This window comes from Chionomys nivalis, chromosome 6 (genome assembly GCF_950005125.1).
Source record: "Chionomys nivalis chromosome 6, mChiNiv1.1, whole genome shotgun sequence".
Lineage (NCBI taxonomy): Eukaryota > Metazoa > Chordata > Mammalia > Rodentia > Cricetidae > Chionomys > Chionomys nivalis.
The window spans coordinates 73,851,505-73,871,134 of NC_080091.1; the positions used below are offsets into that span (position 1 = coordinate 73,851,505).

Genomic DNA, 19,630 nt, shown 5'->3' on the forward strand with positions numbered 1-19,630 from the left:
CAAAAACACCTGCCCAAGAGACAAGTCACATGCAATGAATGAGGCAAGAGGAACGAAACACCCAAACCCTGGGAACCCACTCCCTCCACAGGAAGCTCTAGGATTTAGTGCTGACCCTGTGCTTCTGCCTCGCCTGGGGCCAGCGCCTCTAGCCACTTTCCTAGTTCTGGCTTCTGAAATAGCTCGTTCTGTGTCCATAACTTGTAACGGGCACACGTAACTGGGAAGTGTATTTCTCTCTGATTTTTTTGCAAAGGCTCACAGTTGATTTTGCCTTCGGTCACAAAGGAGACCATGAACTTGGACTTTTGGGCAATGCCAGAACATTATTAACACTTTAGGGACTTGGGTACAGATGGGAAACATTTTGTACTTGGGCATAGATATGATCCTTTGGGGTTGGCATCAGAATGCCACAGTTTAGATGTTGAGTGTGGTGGGGGGCCTGGTTCAAATGGTAGCGGTACCAAGGAGGGAGGACATGGTGGCATAACTAGAAGCATTCCCCCAGAGAACTTCGGGACCCTGGCTAGCCACATCCTCTTCCTTTCTGGGTCTCTGCTTCACCACGTGGCCCTAACAGAGGCTTAGAAATGTGGGCTCATCCAGTCATGGTCTAGGAGCCATAATAAATCCTTTCTCTTTACAAGCAATTGTCTCAGGCATCTTGTTACGATGAAAAGCGGATAGATTTCAAGGCGTAAAACCCATCTCTATTAAAAATAGAAACAAAATAAAGATGCTGACTTAGGCCTTATTGTTCACTACCATTCTGCAGGCTACAGGTAATACACGCAAATGCAACAACATAAGAAAACTGTCTGGACAGTGGTGTCAAACTTCTTTAATCCTAGCATTCAGGAGGCAGAGGCAGGTGGATCCCTGTGAGTTTGGGGCCAGCTTGGTCTACAGAGCTAGTTCCAGGACAGCCAGAGGTACACAGAGAAACCCTGTCTAGAAAAACCAAAAGAAAAAAGAAAACCAAATCACTCTTACAGATATTTTAAAAATACGCAAAACTTTCTATACTATAATTATCAAGAAATAAGGATGGATTAAAAATATCTTCCACTCATAAATAGAAAATAAGAGGAAAAAGAGTTGTTTTAAAGCATGGAGAATTTTACCTTTTAGCCCTGCACAGCCATGTCTGGAATTTGTTCCATACACAAGCTGCTCTTGGTCTTCGTGGGAGAAGGTTCTTTGAGTGTGATGATGGCAAAGACTTATAACTAGACAAAGTACTGAGAATAAGTAACCGTGAGTCTCAGCCATCGACACACAGGGCACTCTACCGAGGCTCAGGGAACATCCCAAAAGAGGCAGAAAGGATACAGTAAAAACAGGATGGGGCGGAGCACTGTGAAGCGCCTTCTTCTGGATGTTCTGGGACACTGCACTCCTGGGAGGCAGGATTTAATGAGCCCCTGCACTCGTGAGTTCACAGTTATGGTTACCTGCAGGGGGCGGGGCGGGGCCAGTCTTCTTTGGAGATATAGCCACTGGCAGGTGGGGATAGCCCAGTAGATGACGTCACACCACTGCATATACTGGGAGCATAGAAGGGACTCATGAGTTAATTTTTTTCAAAAATGAAGAAGACATGAAGTTGGGAGGTGGACATGCCAGAGGGGAAGCTCTGGGGTAACTCAAAGGATTGATATGATCAAAATGCATTGAATATATGAATGGAATTCTCATTAAATAAAAAAAAAATCTCACATGTTGCTTTTAAAAATTTATAAGACTTGTGAGACTTACACGTAGACACTACAGGGATTTCTTAAAGGAGATAAAAGAACAGAACACAAGGAAAACATATCTGTGATAAGACGGCTTAATGGAAGTACCAATTCCCATAGAATTAACATATTAGAATAATTTCAATTAACTTTTCTACATGGTTTTCTATCTAGGTGATACCGGAGGAAACTGTATTAGTGTATAACTAGAGGAATACACTTCTGAGAAATGCCACGGAAGTTATGTTTTTAAAAATACAAAGAATAGTCAGGCATGGAGGGTACACACCTTCAGTCCACTAGTCAGGAAACAGAGGCAAAAGGGTCTGAGTTCAAGGCCAGTCTGGTCTACAAAGTGAGTTCTAGGACAGCCTGGTCTATATAGAGAGACCCTGTTTAAAAAAAAGAATACTTTATAAATTTGGGAATGCTAAAATTCTAATAAAAATACAGCAATAATCAAGATAGACTGTCAAAATACTACAGATCCTATATTCAAAAACTAAAGTACAGCTGGCCATGAAGTTTAAAATTAATTTTCAAAGCCTTATAGACAAGCATTTTCATGTGTAATCCAGGCAAGAAGGAACTACTAGCCATGATAGAATAAAAAAAAATATTTTTAAAAACTGCATCTGGACCAGGAAAGTGGTTCAGAAGGTAAAGGTACTTTCCATCGAGTCTGACCCCTGGGGCCCACATGGGAGAGGGAGAGGGTTCAACCCCTGTAACCTGTCATCTGACTGCAAGACTCCCACTGCGAGCTGCACACCCCAACACACGCTGAGGAATAAATAAGATATGATAAAAACTTAAAAACTTCATCTAGCCCCACAAACCACTTAAAATACTTAAGAAAATAATACCACAAACAAGAAAGAGCTATTTTGAAATGTACTGATACATGAAAGGAAACATAGAGCGTTCAATGATGCATTTGAAAGCACCACAAAAAAGGCAACACTATGGAGAGAAACTGGCAGCCGACGGACAAACCACCCAAACAATCCCACTGACCGAAAGCGACAGAAGAGCTGTGGCTACTGTGGGGAAGACGCAAGGAGTTGGGACACTTCACAGTGAGCACGCTGCGCGACACTTCACAGTGAGCACGCTGCGCGAGCGAGCTGTGGACATGCTGGCCCAGCAGCCCTCAGCACGGTTCGCCGTGCAAATGAGAATTCACCCTATGAGCTTACTCAAGGACAGCGAGGGACCACAGGCCAGCTGCAGCACTGCCACCCACTTGGCGCGTTCCTCAGAGCAAATTAGGGAACTGGCAAACCCCTGAAAAGAATCTATCTGTAGCTTGATTTATTATTACTTTACCCTCTGAGAGACATTTCAGATCCGAACTTGGCATTCTGGCAAAGCTAAGCCTCCTGGCTTGATGCTCAGCCCTGCTGCCCATCCCCGGCAACGTCTTAAATCACAAACAGACGTAGCGGAGTTGGGGTCCTGGCATCCAAAGTTTCTGGAAGCTGCTAACAGTGAGCGTAAGAAGGGTCACTGCCTTACACTGAAGAACAATGACTCAACACTATGACCGCATTTAAAATTAATTTCGACCATTGAGTTTCTGAAGCTCCGTGAGTACAGAAACCTGTCATATAATACCACAAATGATTCCACCAGGTAGTACGGGGATATTTAAATAGCTGTATGTCATGGAGCATGAGCGTAAAAAACAAGGACCAACCAATAGGACACGAGACAAATATGATTCTCTTATTTCACATTAGAAATCTTGATGAATTGGCTTTTTCAAGATTTTAACCATTCTGATCACTGTCCATGCTTTCAACTATTTATCTTGGTGCTCCATCCTCCTCTGCTTGTCATTGTCTGTGATTTCAGGCGGCAAAATTTAAATTATATACTCTATCAATTCTTCTCTATGCCTTATGCACATTCTTTATCTAGTCTGCCTATCAACTCTTAGGTTTACTTAAAGTCACCCACTACTACTCCATTTTTAAGCTGATGAGCGTGTGCGTGGTATCTACATATCCACATGTGGCGGAGTGCACATATGTGTGGGGTATGTACTGGAATCACAGGCAGCTGTCCCACCTCCCTGGCTTCCCTGTGAGCTCAGGGGATCAGAACTCATGCGCACGCTTCTATGGCAAGTGCTGGTCAGCAGGAAGCCGTCTGCCAGCCCCTGGCTAACTTTTGAGTTTAGAAGCTGGCAATAATATCTGCCATACTTTCCCCAAATTCTTCCTCCTGGGAGATGAAGGGGCAGACCCCTCTCCATCCCAACTACAAGAGGCTCTGTGTGCCAACCACAGCGTAAATCACACCAATAACTTGATCGCTGAGCACACTCAAGACCACTATATTGGAATCATCCCCTCTCTCAGTCTCCCGATATTAAAGATGAGTCATGCACACCCTGTTCCAAACTTCTATGAGAAACAGCTTAAATAAAAAGGTATTAATTGTGTGTACTGTGGGTCCCCGCTTGCTACAACATTGTTGGTCAAGTATCTGTTAAAATATATTACTCATCTCTTCATCCTACACTAATTATCATGTGCTAATCAGGTAATTGAAAATACACCTTATAAAGCAATTTAAATGTTTTCCTACTGTGAATTCTGACCATATGTAAAATACCATACCTTCCCAAGGAAAGATCTAGTCCTTTAGTTTTAGGCTCTAGGATCTGGAGAGAGAGTTCAGCAGATAAGAGCACTGGCAGCTCTTCCAGAGGACCCAGGTTCAATTTTCAGCACCCACATGGCAGCTCACAACTGTCTGTAACTCCAATTCCAGGAGATCTGACACCCTCACACAGACATACTTGCAAGCAAAACATTGATGCACGTAAAATAAAAATAAATGAATAATTTTAAGAAAAGGATTTGGCTTCCAGAGCCTTTCCTATTCACTCAAGTGGATTTTTCTGTAGTTCTCTTCCTGAAGGAGATAAAAACTTTCCTTCTCTAATGGCTAAATTTTAAAAATTAGAAAAGAACATGCTAAATGAAAAACAACTCAAACAGTCCCGGGACACCACACATCTGTAAAAGGCTAGCCAACCATGTCTAGAAAGTTTCTTCCTAACAGCGAGGAAGATGCAAACACGCTTATTTCTAGAAGAGAAGTTCAAGAAATCCCCAGCAGTGGGATGTACCATAGGCCTGGACACTGGTCATGCCTACAGTGAGCCAGATGCCTCTCAGGCATCGTGTTTGAAATCTAAGTCATCAGTGCCAAGGGCATCCAGAGGAGCTACTGGCTGCCAAGGCTTCTGCCCCACAAAGGTGCAGAAGGGATGAATGGCAGCCACGCTGAGGACACAAGAAGTCCAATAATGAGAGACAGAACATGGTATCTGCAAAACAGGGTAGTGACGAGGGGTCCAGCAAACAGGTGCAGAACGCACAAGAACAGGAAGCAAGCGGACAGGAAGACATTCAACCAGGGCTCAACCATGGAAAGGACCCATCGGTGGATTCGGTAGGGTTACAGTTTTTTCCAGGTTGTCTGGCTTTGTTTTCTAAAACCACAAGAGCAAAGCAGACACCTTATTTGCAGGAAGTGACCCAACAGAGTTTGACAAAGGAAGGTTGCCAAGGAAGAAAGAGCAGGAACTAGAAGTGGGTCATCACCCCTTTCACAAAGGTCACCTAAGACCATCAGAAAACACAGACGTTTACCTTACGATTCCTAACAGTAGCAAAAGGACAGTTATGAAGTAGCAATGGAAGTAATTTCACAGTTGGGGTCACCATGGCATGAGGAACTGTATTAAAGGGTTGTGGCATAAAGCTGAGAAGCACTGGCCTAGAGGGAAGGCTGCGTTAGGACCAGAGTCTGCAGTGCCCTTGGGCTGGTGGAGAGGCTGCTGGATGAGTGAATAGGACTCTGCTAGGCTCCGTACCTTAGCACAAGACAGGACCCAGGATCTGACAGACAGTCTATAAACCACCTTAACAGAGGGCACAGGAAAGGGGCAATCACAACAGGCTATGCTTTATGAGGCAGGCACCCAAAATTTCACAGGGATACCACACTGAACTGCAGAGTCTCAGTCGCACACAAACGCGGTGGCATTCTTGTTAGAGTTTCCTGATTATGTATTCCATTCTCTTTTTTTTCTTTCTTTTTCTTTCTTTTTTTTTTTTTTTTGTTGTTGTTGTTTTTCGAGACATCTCTGTGTAGCTTTGGAGCCTGTCCTGGAACTTGCTCCAGGCTGGTCTCGAACTCACAGAGATCCGCCTGCCTCTGCCTCCCCAGCGCTGGGATTAAAGGCCCAGCTTTCGTATTTCATTCTTATACTCTGTTCTTATTTTAAAATTTAGCAGGTTAAAAAAAATAATAAACACAAACATTCAATAAGTAACCAGCTATACTTCTTAAAAACCACAATCTTATTTTACCAAATGAGGTAGGTCTAGTTTAAGAATTTAGAATATTTTTTTTAAAAAAGATAAAGCAGGCTTGAATTCTAAGGCCAGTCCTATCAGAAGCACATCACAAAGAGCTCACACGCAGCGGAACACTGAGCTGGCTTCCTGTCTAGGATCCATCTCCTAGAATAAAGACTTTGCTGCAAGGATGATAGGGTATTTGGGCAACAAGCAGGGAGGGATTATTTTTCATGACAACCAACATGCAGTCTCAACAGCTAAATCTCTGGAATGGCTGGCTATGGAAACGCCACCCTACAAAATGGCCTCAGAGGAACCTCGCTGACAAGACCCAGCACCTCCCGAGTCACAACCAAGACTTAATGTTCTCTACCTCTTCAATGCGTCTTGCATCTATGACTAAAGAGTTAACATTCTGTAATGGACTTAGAAGAGTATCTTCCATAAAATAATTCTGTATTTGTTTGTCACATAAAGACACTGCCCTCTTTTTAACCTTCCTATCACGCGCCTACTACAGAAGCATTCTAACTCATAGCCACACACGGTGTGTCTCTCTCCACTCTCTCCCTTCCCCATCGCACACCAATGGACACTCGATTAAACTGACTCGGCCATTGCCATCAATGGTTCCCCATTTAGTTTCAAATCAAAATCCCTAAGAAGGTTTTCAAGATCCTCTTTGGTCTACCGATTCAGCCTTGGCCCCCACTCTTCCCCACTCCAGACGCTCCAGCCAAGTCAGCCACAACCTGTCCAGTCTCCTGCACTTGGTAGCTCTTCTGTTTATTCTATGCTTTTCCTGAACTGCTGCTACCTGACTCTTCCTTCAAAATTGCTCAAGCAGCACTGCACTGGAAGTCCCTAGTAAACTATGAAAGATTAAAGGAAGTATGTAGGTGTGTAGGACTGGAGGGCAGGCAAGGGGCCTTAATGTTCTTTAGGCTATCTGAACCTTAAAGAAACAGAAAAATCAGAAATTTGTCAGCTGATGAATGGATATTGAAAATGTGTTATATTTGCTATTCACACAATGAAATTTATTCAGCCATAAAAGGTAATGAAGTACCAATACATGCTGCAGCACTGTAGACGCTATTATACCAACTGTCTAGAGTAAGCAACAGGACAGAAAGTAGACCATACTGTGACAGAGCTATTTTTAGAATCAGGGTATTCCTCATCAGGCCATCGTGACTGAATGGGGGCTTATGAATATATGTGTGTATAACATAAGTTCATGCGTGTACACGCACATGAACACACAAACTATACATCAGACCAGGCCCCCAAAGTTCTGCAATAAATGCAAAGTTTTACTTCAAAGACCATTATGATTTTAACAAATTTAGATAGAAAGTATGATGCGGGTGAGGGAGACTCTATCTGTGATCCAGGAACAACATTTCTGAGTACTAAGAGCTTTTAAGACTTACTCCATTGTGCCAATCCAAGCAATTTATGCAAATTTAGTCCCTTAACACACCATATCGAAGTCACATTCTAATGTACAAGATGGTTAAACTGGGTCAATTTATCTCTTCTACTGTCTGTGATAAAAACAGAATCCTTTGAAATACTAGCTGCCATGTAAGATTATGTAAGCAGAGATAATTCTAAAAATACGTTCACAGGAGGTGCTGTCCACACGTTTGCCCCCTTCACCAATACCACAGATAATAACGGAAGAGGCGGAAGCTTGCCTGGCCTTATCAGTTTGGGAGGGAGAGGGGGACTCTACCCAGCTCGTAAAAGAACAGCACCCTCTCTGTGCAGCAGGTTTCACAGAATGTCCCTGACTCTGTTTGTTGTTGCTGCTGCTGCTGTTTAAAGGAGTGATGCCTGACAGTGTGGGCGCAGAGTCAAGCCCTGAATTTAGGCCACACAAATGTTGCTTCATTGATACAGAAAGACAAAGGTTCAGTTCTCAGCAAACTTCAGCAGGGCTGCACGGACATTCCGCCAGCTAAGCAGTCCCAGGAACCAGGCAAGCACATCATGTAAATAAGGTCTGCTACTGTCAATGATAGGCACTGTGGTTAGGGTCCAGCGAGTCAGGAAAACCAGAGATTTTTCTTTCTTTTTCCTTTACTCTTGAGGGGGATTTGGGCAACATTTGAAATAAAAATTTAGTGGGATTTCTTCTTCATCTCCTTTTTTTTTTAAAGCTACCTAACAAATCCAGTTGTTCTCTGTTCTCCCCAAGAAATTCACTAAATGGAACATAATAAATTATTATTTTTTAGATCACTATGGTATGGTTTCACACAACTTTGCTCCAGGACTTGTTCCCGAGGGGAGTGTTAACATACAGTATTTTCTAAACTTTTAAATTTTTTCTGTTTATTCTTTTTTTATGTTTTTTACTTTTTGAGAACATCTTACATGAGCACTGCATCTACCTCACCTTCACCCCACAGCTCCCCCATGTTCCCAATCCCAAATTCATTACCTTTTCAATTATTACTATATGTGTGTGTATATATATATATTATATATATATGTGTGTGTGCATATATATATTTTTTATATATATACATATAGCTTATGCAGTCCATTAGCTCTGTTCATATGAACATGTGTCCAGAGCATGTAATTTAATAATCAGATAACAGGAGATGGGCCATATATTTACCTTTTTATCTTCTATGCTATTTGTTAATTTATTCCAACCAAAATGACTACATCTTTACCTGCTCTGTTAGGTGCTCAGACATTTCCTAGAGCGCAGCGAAGCAATAAGTATACAAAGAAAACCAAAAAGGCAACCAATCTATACCCCAAGGAGAGTACAATCAAGAAACAGAGAGGGAGGGGCGGGAGGGGGTGGCAATGGCCAACGACGCCCAAAGGGAAACACAGGACAGATGCAGCGACGGCTGACTGACGGCAAGGATGAGTGATGGAGATGAAGTGTTCCATGCAAAGCAGACAGGATGGGCTACACTGTGGAGCAGACAGGATGGGGTGCACTGTGGGGCAGACAGGGAACGGGTAGCAGGGGAAGGAACCAGCCACAGCAGTGCAGCACACTCCCAGAGTGGGGTGAGAATGGCAAGAGACAGATGGGATGGACAAAAGCTACAAGAGGGACAACTTTATTCTACAGGGAACAGAAAGACTGGTAGGGAAGGGAAGGACTTTAAGGGAAGACAGTTTAAAAAAGAACCTTTAGCAGCAAACAGAAGCTACAAAAAAGGATGTAAAAAGGATATGATGGAGATAATCCAGGCGGCCATGCCCCGCCCACTGGGAGGGAGGGTGTGCATGTGCGTGTGCGTGCGTGCGTGCATGCATGTGTGCATGCCAGAACAGCCAGGAGATCACAAGAAAACTCAGAAGGTGGAGGGACAAGTCTGGGCCATGACTAAAGGAGTGGAGTGAAGGGGCTCACTAACAAACCTTGGTCTCTGGGTCACAAAGTCCTGGATGTCAAGCCCATCTGCAAGCCTAGGGAATATCCCAGTACTCCAAAACAAGCACTGAAAAGCCTCCTCCCTCTCTGTATCCCCCACCCCTGTGTTAATGCCACTTCTTCCATCTCTGTCCTCCCAGGTCATTTCACCGGCCACCATCAGCTGGCATGTCACCTCTCGACCACCTCACTGTAACTGTCATGACGGGCGACCTCTCACAGAGAGCAAAGACCCATCCGCTTCCTTCTGGATCCCACAGCATACACTCAATGCATGCTGGCTGATTCAAAAGTGTTGGTGTAATCAAAGAATCCCTGGAAAGAGACAGCCGGCTACTATCCTCTCCCAGGTCTTAATACCCCCGCCCCTTCTGTGCCGACATACACTGATACTGGTCAAATTAAAAACACCCGCCCATTTCCCAGGCCTCAGACGGACATGGTTGGGGCCTTACTAAACACTGACCCTGGCAATATATTTTCAATATTAACACATTGCTTTGTAACTCTGAAAGCATCTTCGATATGCACGATGAATACCCAAGGGCAATGGGCTACCCAGCCACTGAATCGCTCTCCTACCGGCACAGCTAAAACCCAAGGCTTCGCGAGCATCTGCTTTGGGTTCACTCTCGGATTCGGGGAACATGATGAAACCAGATTTGGCTGTGGCTGTGCCTGGCTGCGGGACAGATAAGTACACTAAGTTGCTCTGTGAGCAGCTGCTGTGACATAATAGGCTGTTCTTCTACGTGAGTGTGTTAATTACACCTTCAGTCGGCTCGCGATAGATAAATAAGTGTGTGCTGAGGACAGGAGAAGGGGAAGCCGGAAAGATTACTAACTCTGAGCTAGCTGAACACTGAGCTCGATCAACCTCCACGAGTCCCCCAATATTTCAACTACGTGCACTCACTTGAAAACTTTCCTAAAACTAACAGTTTCCTGCCACGGGGCAAGGCGGCATCTGCATGCGAGAAGAACTACTTACAGACCAGAAATAGATGAAGTCAAAATGCACAGGCAGGCGAGGCAGACCCCTTCAGATTGTCTGCAGTGAGCTCTCCTTCATGTCAACATCTGGACTTGCAACTCATTTGCTTATGAAACAAAACTCCATTAAATAAGTGTTCTCATAGAGAGCCGGGCAGGAAAGATTTTAAATTTAATCTCTCATGTTTGATTCATTAGGCTACTCGGGCACCAGCAGCACAGTTGGAAGCAAGGTCGACGGGATTCTGTGCCCCCAGCTCTCTGCTACCTACATGACCTTGGGAGAGTCACGATTTTTCTACGCTTCAATTTTCTTTGCATAAAACAATCCTGATAACAAGGCTGGAGCTCGCGCAATTCATTACTCTGATCTCCTAAGTTGATGGTGATGATTACTTTGGCAGCAGAGTAAAGAGTCGGAGATGATAAATCTTATCATAAGTGCTCTGAGGGTTTCTCAGAGCGAAAGTAACCACTGAAAACATACTAAATGAAGCCAGTATTTCTGCCAAATCATCTGAGGGAAGGACTTAGGGAGGATCGTGGCTCAATGGCACTTGCTTCCCGACGTAAGTGAACTGGAAATATATTCTCCTGGTGCTCTTTCTCATAAACTCCAGCACATATGACGACCGCCCGCTGCAACTTCAGTTACAGCAGGGGAAAGTTACTGCCAGCCTGTGAAACCGCCTGCTGCCTGGAGACAGCCGATGCTGCTGCACACACACTCGGGGCTAACAGCACTGTGGAGCGATCCTGGACCCCACAACCCTGCAGGAATCCCAGCTGACGCGTCACCTTCCCCATTTTTGATGGATTCTGAGAAACTTTGCCGGAATAACACACTCAACCACAAGCCCGAGGCTGGCAAATTTCATCAAGGAAAACTCCCCAAATCACAACTACTTCACATGTGCACCTCAAGATTCGCATCTGACCGATGGCCATGGGAGAGCACGCTCTCCAGGGTACTTTCAAGGCTCTGATTCTCTCTGGATGGGTCTGGGGAGAAGGCATGCAAGGAATGGCAAGAATATTCACAACTCAGCTTCCCCCCCAAGCAGACATCTCTACTCACAGCTGCTGCTCCAGGACTTTAACAAGGACTTTATGCTAATTTCGAAACACACAGAATCCTGTAGACTCAACATTGTGTCTTGGCTGGCTGCAGGAGCAGTGGCAGCGGTGGTGGCCGCAGTAGCGGCAGCAACAATTCTGTGGCTCTGGCTCCCAGCCGGCGCTGTCCTCCTGCCTCTCTGGAGCGGCAGAGTTCTGGCCCACAGTGCCGCGGCTTCATTACCATGCAGTCTGGCGGTGACGCACAACTATAGTGGAAGCGCTGCTCGATGCAGATGAGGTGCCCAGCTGAATTAAAGCTTACAAGTTGATTACAAGTGCCCTGAAGGACACCCTCACCTTTCTCTGTGCCGACCTGCATGCGGCCAACAAGACCTGCCCTGTTTGCACTCAGATTGCCAGTCTGAGGAGCTTGCGGCTGATTGGGGCTGCCAGGAAACAGGCACAGGCTGCTGCTCCCTGCCCTTCGATGCCAACTCTCCTCACAGGCAAAGGGCCTTGAAAACAGTTTCTTAAAATGAATTAGCATAAGATCTTTAATGTCTTCCTTTAATAGCTGGTGTCCTCCTCGAAGGTGTGGGTGGGGGTGCAGCAGTCTCCTAGGGGACTTGAGCAGTACATTCTCTCTACCACCGTCATGGGTTTTGTTCAGCATGCTTACGATGAGACAGAGTCCACGGGCCCACTCACCCCACTGGAGGAGATAATGCCGCCTAATGGAATGAAAGATGATGTCATGAACACTGCCTGAGCCTCCTCTGGCAGCTCCAACCGCTCAGCTCAGGACCAGGCTGTTTTCTGGTGCCTGCAACTTCTTCTAAAGAGCTAAGAGTCAGGTAAGCGGGCTGTTTGAAAGCAGCCTCTTCTATTCTTAGTGAAGTATTCAGTTCCCATGAAAGACCGACAGCCAGAATGTGAGTGAACAGCCAAAGTATCCACTGGTCAGATAAATGCATCTGGACAACTCCATTCTACGGAAGAGGTTCTCAGATGAAAATACACTGTCCAAAGCATAACTGCTCTTTAAAATGACAGAGAGGTCGCACAACCAAAACAAATCACATTTCAAGCCAGTATCAGAAGGAAAAAGCACTTTCACCCCAATCGGTTTACTGCATCCTTAGAGGACAAGAGGCATGTGTTCAGAGGTGTCCCTTCCCATATGCTGAAATACATTTGTAGCGAGTCATCTGCATCACTGCATTCTTTAAGTACCACAGAGAGTAACTGCAATTATCAAAGTCATAACTGAATAAATTCAGTCGCGGTCAAATTGCTAGGCTAAAATAACATCTTCCCATGCATGAACACCACTCACTACATACAAAAGGACAATCGCATTCATTAAGACATATTCAGCGGTAACAGTACAGGGGCAAATGTCCGAAGCTGTGTGAGTTTTTTGCTTTGTTTCTTTTTGTTTTTAGAATAGTTCAAGAAATATGATACAAGTGTGGACCATTCCAATTCCTAAACTAACAAGAAAATCTAAACTAAGGGAGCAAAGGCTGACCAACTCGGAACCCAACTCCACACAGGGACCCAGGGCTGACCAATATGGAACCCATTCCCACCCCAGGACACAAGGCTGACCAACATGGAGGCTAACACCACACCAAGACACTGGGTTGACCGACATGGAACCCAACCCCACCCCAGAACACAGGGTTGATCGACATGGAACCCAAACCCACCCCAGGACACAGGAATGACCAACATGGAACACACCCTGTCCCAGGACACAGGGCTGACCAACATGGAACCCAACCCTAGACCAGGACACGAGGCTGATTGACATGGAACCCAACTCCACCCCAGGACACAGGGCTGACCAACATGGAACCCAACTCCACACTGGGATACAGGGCTGACCAACATGGAACCCAACTCCACACCAGGACACGGGGTTGACCAACATGGAACCCCAATTACATGTGACATGCCAACATGGAACCACAATCCCATGCTGAGATGCCAGAGCTGACCAAGTGCAAACCCCAACTCCACATCACTGTCATTTGCTTACAGTTTTATAAAAAAAAAAAAAAAATTAAAGGTCAGCTAAGATTAAAAAGATCAGCTAAAAGCAGGGTTCCCCTCATTCAAAGAAGAACCAAGGCATCCAGATGTTAAATAAACAAACGATATCCCACAGTCCAAAAGCCCAACCTCCCACATCCTATTCTTGTATATTAACGATGAACAGACACAGTGCTACAAAGACTACATATTTTACAAAAGTCAGTTTGCATTTTGTTCTTAATTACAGTATTCCCCAAAGTAACTTCACCACACAATTTTCTCTTCATCAGACTGCTAACAGAGTCTGTGGGGGATGGAGACCTGAACCCAAACAAACGGCAGCATTAAACACCAAAGCTCGGAACTGAAGCACAGCAAATGACCATTTGGTACACGACATTCAGTACTCTGCCATGTTCTTGCTGCTCCTGGTGCGCTGGGCTCACCCAATACTTAAGAGCAACTTGACACTGTTTGACTACAACTTCCTATAAAAGCAAGTGAGATTCATTCCTAGTAAACCTTCAGAAGTATACAAGTGTCATACAGAACATAGTCTGGTGACTTCGGGAGAAAGGGGTAAATAATAAGAAAATTTCTCTTGCCTTTACAAATGGATTTTTAAATCTGTCTATTTAGATATAAAATAAGCCAGAATCTGAAGTTTCTATTTTACATAATCGGTATATGTGCACAGGTATGTGTATGTGTGTATGCACACACGCATTCCATTCATATCAGAAGCTCGCTATAAATACAGGGCAGGTGAAATGGTATTTTCCATTTATATATTGACTAATCTAGCATACGAGCAAAGCCTGGTTCTAGCCAAACCTTATTCTAAAGTATAAAGAACACAATAAACAGTGCTATTCGTTCGAGTCCTGATCACAAACATCATAGCAATACTTACTTAATGGAGTATTTCCATTCTACATCTTCTGATGCTTTTATTTTCCAAACCACCAAACTATTAGCTGGCGGGGGGGGGGGGGGGGGGCACGGACGGACACCACATACACACCCAAAATCCTTTTAGAAGGCCACGGAAGAGTCTTGCTGTGCTCCAATTTCTTTCTCAGTCCCTCAATGACTAATCCTCTTTTTAAGCTACACAAATAATGATACTGCCATTGTTCTTCAAGTGAGCGCTCTCTTGTTAAACTGCTAATTAATTACATCAACCAAGACGTAGCCTAGAGCCTATTGCAAGGTTTTCGGATTACCAGAGACGCCAGATTTTCATTTTCCATTTTGTAAACGTGGAATCCTCCGACTTACATATATGTATGAATATTTTCATGTCACTGCCATGAAGACAGCGACAGAACTGTTTCTAGGTGTAGCCTTGGCCAAGCAGAGGCGTCTAATTCAGGTCATTTACCTTAGCTATGCTCCTCTTCCTACTTTAGACTACAATTTTTCAGGCTATGGAAATGATGTTTTAGAATGCAAGGAATTCATAGTTTCAATACAGGTTATTCCCATTTGTCTTAAGATCCTATTGCTGACTTTGATCAGAGGACATGAAGAAATCAAGTTGGCATTCATCTGTGAGCTTCCTCCTTGCTGCTAGATTTCACAGTACTGGGAGGAACAGCTGGGAGAAAAAAGTCATCAGCAGTCTTATCCAGCTTGAATCCTTGTGAATTGTAATAATCACTGGCATGACAAGATATGCCCATGGGTTCAATAGTGGCACAAATGTTATAGGAGTAACCACCAGCTTTCTGATTGGATTTAAACCTGTTCTACAAAAGGAAACATAAGCCTGGTACTGCAAATCTGGCCAAGAACCAGGACTGAGGAGCTCATAGGTCCCAGGGAAAAGTCTACAACTGCTCTGTCAAACAGACATACTATCAAACTGTCCTCTACAGTCATATCTCTATACACATATCATCAGTACAGCCCTCAGACAGCACCAAACCGGACATCTATCTAGATCATATGCCTCCCCCAAGGCTCAGGGACCACTCACTGTGGAAGATGGGGCGGAAGGATTCCAAGAGTTGGCTGTCGGAGAGGATTCAGACAAAACAGTGTCTTCTGGATGTGATGGAAGCACTTTGTTCACAAGCTAACAGCTGCCCTGGTTCCCTACAGAAGAACTGCTCAAGATCCAGTCAATCAACATCCAGCACTGATTGGGGAGGGGCTCATGAGCCCCCACGCCCAACTGAGCAGCTATTGACAGTCGATGACTTCTGGGAAAGAAAGAGTCCCTTTCCTTTAAGGGTGTGGTCTTGGTAGGTGGAGTAGGTGGCCTCACACCAATGAGTGTATGAGCAGCACAAACTGAATTTGGTGGGTGGTCAGTAAAACAAACAGAAGAGGGCACAAAGTTGGGAGGTGGTGGGGAAGGCGGTGGGGGAGGAAGGTGCAATGATAAAAACACACTCTATGAAATTCTCAAAGAATGTTCTAAAATAATACATATTTAAAAAAGAGACCCACCTTTTGCGGCCACCCTCCCACCGCGGGCTAGATACTGCAGCAAACACAGGGTACAAATGATGACCACGCTGGGTCTCTTGCCCTCCAGGTGTTGGAAGGTAGGTGTCCCCTTCCTTTTAATTGGTTCCCACTAAATCAGTGCCCTTTCAAAAGACTCTACAGTTTAGCAGAAGGTAGACTCCATACACCAAAACACCAGCAAATCCCCCAGGAAAGCATACAGAACCCTGCTCTCTAGAAGGGAGGGATCCGAACAAAATGTTCCCTGGCACTTGGAGAAGTCTGAGTTAACTTAAAATATCACACTCTCCACTGGAAAGTCAGGTTCTGAGAGAATTCCTCAACTACTAACTCATTTTAGGAAAGGACTCCAGTGCATGGATCTGTCCTCATAGTAAGAGCTTCACCAGTCTCAGAAACTCTGAACACTGGTGTCCAGAATTAGCACACAAGGAAGAGAGCGAAAATACCGGGAGCTGCTCTCCGGAAAAGGTCAAATACCCTTCCACTCCTGGAGACTTCCACAGCTCCCCCGGATTCCAGCCTCTTCAGGAGTTTCTCCTCTTCGCTGGAGCTTGGAGGAGACGTTGAAAGGCTCGAGAAGAAAGATGCTTATCGGTTGTGTTACATAATTACCAGATATGAGATGCAACACAGGGAAAAAACTGCAAAAACAGCCTCCTGTTTTGCTCTGGGACTTCATTAAAAAAACCAAATGTTGATGGTGTGGGTCCGTACCACTGGCTGGCACTGGATTCTCGCTGCGCTCACTCCTGACCTCTGTCTCGCCTGTCCTTCTTTGTATTGCCCAACGTTTCTACAAGGAATGGTTTGATGTCTTAAAGCGTCACTACCAACCAGAGGCGAGAGCTCCTTGGATAAATGGTCAGGTTTCAGAGTCAGGGCAGGAAATACACAAGAAAAATCCAGAATATTCTGCAGGGTCAGGAAAGAAAGAGCTAAAAACAAACAAGATGGAGGAGCGGCAAAGGAGAAGGAGGCCAACTTTGGGAGGTAAGTTTAAAGGAGGCTGTGTGGGTAGGTTCCTCATGCCACAAGGCAGCAGTGTCTCAAGAGGTGGGGCTCCAAGTAGGAGATTCTAAACTAGTGGCTGTCTGCAGCCCCTGGGACTCTACAGGGCATCTCTACCAGCAGGGAGGATCAAACTACATGCGGCCTCTGGTCTTGAACTTCCAAGCCTTCGGGATCAGAACAAATAAACCTTCGCTTCTGTTTAATTATAGCAACACAAAATGACTAAGATGCTGATATAAATAAACCACTGGGCAAATAAATAGGAAGAAGAGGAAAATCTTCCACTGTGCAGAAAGGAGGAGGCTTGAATGCTCCCCTTTGAGTGGATGCCTGGCAAGCTGGCCTCTGAATGATAGCTGAGAACTTAGGTTTTTCAGAGTGCCCCACTATTCCTGAACTCGCCGGAGTGGCTCGTCATACCTAAATTACACACATAATGTGGGTCCTGTACGGCACCTGCTTTTGTTCCAGGATGCTAAGGTCTTGGGTATACGCCAAGCCTAGGATGCCTGCATAAACCAGTTTAGATAAAGCCCGGACAGTAACTGTCTAGTGAGCTTGGGCCAGCATCAGTTCCCTAGTGTTTCGGCTCACTCACCGTGAGACAGAAAATGAGCAGGAAAAAGATGATTTTAATAGGGAGAAATCTGGAAGATATTCCCTCAAGCCAGAAGATCAAGGGGCTCTTTGTTTGGTTGTTTATTTGGTTTTTTGTTTTGTTTTAAAACAGGGTCTTACTATGTACCCCTGGCTGTCCTGGAACTCACTCTGTGGACCAGGCAGGCCTTGAACTCAGAGATTCGCCTGCCCATGTCTCCCCACTGCAGGGATGAAAGGTGTGCGCCACTAAACCTGGCCTGTGAGCGAGGCTTTTATTAGTGATAACTATGCTGACGGTCCTAGTGCTCTTCATAGACCATGATGAGAAGGACACGTCACCCAAACACTCCCTTCCCAGAACAAAAGCCCAGCTTAATCGTGAAGGCAAGAAAGGGGGGGATAAATCCAAAGTAAAGAATGACCTGCAAAATGGGAAGAGGCAGGGCAGACAAAAGCTTTCACACGGTGCTACGCAAAATGACATGCGAACTTATAAACTGTTTATTTTTATAATTTTCCAGTTAATGTTTTCAGACCACAGAAACTGCAGAAAGTAAAACCATAGATGAAAGAGAATAAGAACAAGTGAATCTAAACCAACAAATCCTCTGGGCTGCACCTACAGATTACAGTAAACTTGGACAAATGGGTGCATACTCTCTCCAACAGAAGCACAGACAACAAAACACGGTCTGATGACGTCAACAGGATGAGCAAAGCCTCAGCAACCGATGGAAAGCCACCAGTGCGTCTAGCTTAGTAGAGCTGGCATCTGTGCAGGACTGGGACACAAAGGCCAGCATGTCTTCTAAAGCTGGTAAGACTACAGATAGATCCAAACAGACCCTTGTTTTCTCAAGCAAACACACACACGTGTGCATGCCAAAATCCAACAGAGACTATGGAACCCAGCAGTGATGAAGTTTTTTTTTTTGTTTGTTTGTTTGTTTTTTGTTTTTTGTTTTTTGTTTTTTGTTTTTTTTGGTTTTTCGAGACAGGGTTTCTCTGTGGCTTTGGAGCCTGTCCTGGAACTAGCTCTTGTAGACCAGGCTGGTCTCGAACTCACAGAGATCCGCCTGCCTCTGCCTCCCAAGTGCTGGGATTAAAGGCGTGCGCCACCATCGCCCGGCTGAAGTTTTTAAAGTAACAGAAAATGATGAACTGCATATGGGAAAACAGGGTAAAATGAACGTGGATGTCTCACCTAAGACTGCAAGGCCCAAGATGGAATGGTTACTGGAAAACTCAATAAACAAACAAACGAACAAAAGAAGCTGCCACTCTAGAGCTCTATATTCGGAGAAAGTGCCTTTGAGGGAGAAAAAGCAAAGTAAAAATTATTTCAGAACCAACCAAATGTGAAACAATTTATCACTGACAAAATCTGCATCATAGAAGCAAGAGAGAGAAGTATTAAAAGGTTCTCAGGTAGAAAAGCGATCAGGAAACCGAAAACTTGCGTCTTTTTACAGTCAAGTGAAGGGCACCAGGAGCGGTGAGCATGGAGAGAAATGTTTCTCATTTTAAATGGTTTTTCCAAAGTTAACCGGCAGGCTAAGCATGCAGTTCAGTGAAGGGTGCTTGCCAGGCACGCACCAAACCTTGGGTTCAGTCCCCAGCAAGCACCATCAATTAATTAAGGCAAAACAAATCGCTAAAGCCAAAGTGACTCACAATATATCACTGGGTAGAAATAAAACATTTTACTCCAGAGCTACAGAAATGGCTCAGGGGCTAAGGACACTTGCTGCTACACCAGAGGACCTGAGTTTGGTTTCCAGCATCCGTGTCAGGTGGCTCACAACATCTGTAACTCCACCTCCAAGGATCTAGCATCTCTGGTCGCCCTAAGTATCTGCACTCATGTACCTACATACAAATACACAAACCGCTGGTGTGTTCCTGGC

The 19,630-nt window shown here is 44.8% G+C and overlaps 1 protein-coding gene across 4 annotated transcripts in view; it reads right to left on the reverse strand.

Moving 5' to 3' along the window:
- Positions 1-19,630, reverse strand: part of Fryl (FRY like transcription coactivator) — a 226,111-nt gene that overhangs the window by 127,220 nt on the left and 79,261 nt on the right. Inside the window, exon 1 of one of the 4 annotated variants that reach the window (XM_057771107.1) lies at positions 11,611-11,666. The exons of the other annotated variants lie outside the window; for them this stretch is intronic. The gene's annotated coding sequence lies outside the window, so the exon portion shown is untranslated. Of the gene's footprint in view, positions 1-11,610; positions 11,667-19,630 lie in introns of those variants that run through there. 4 annotated transcript variants of the gene reach the window in all.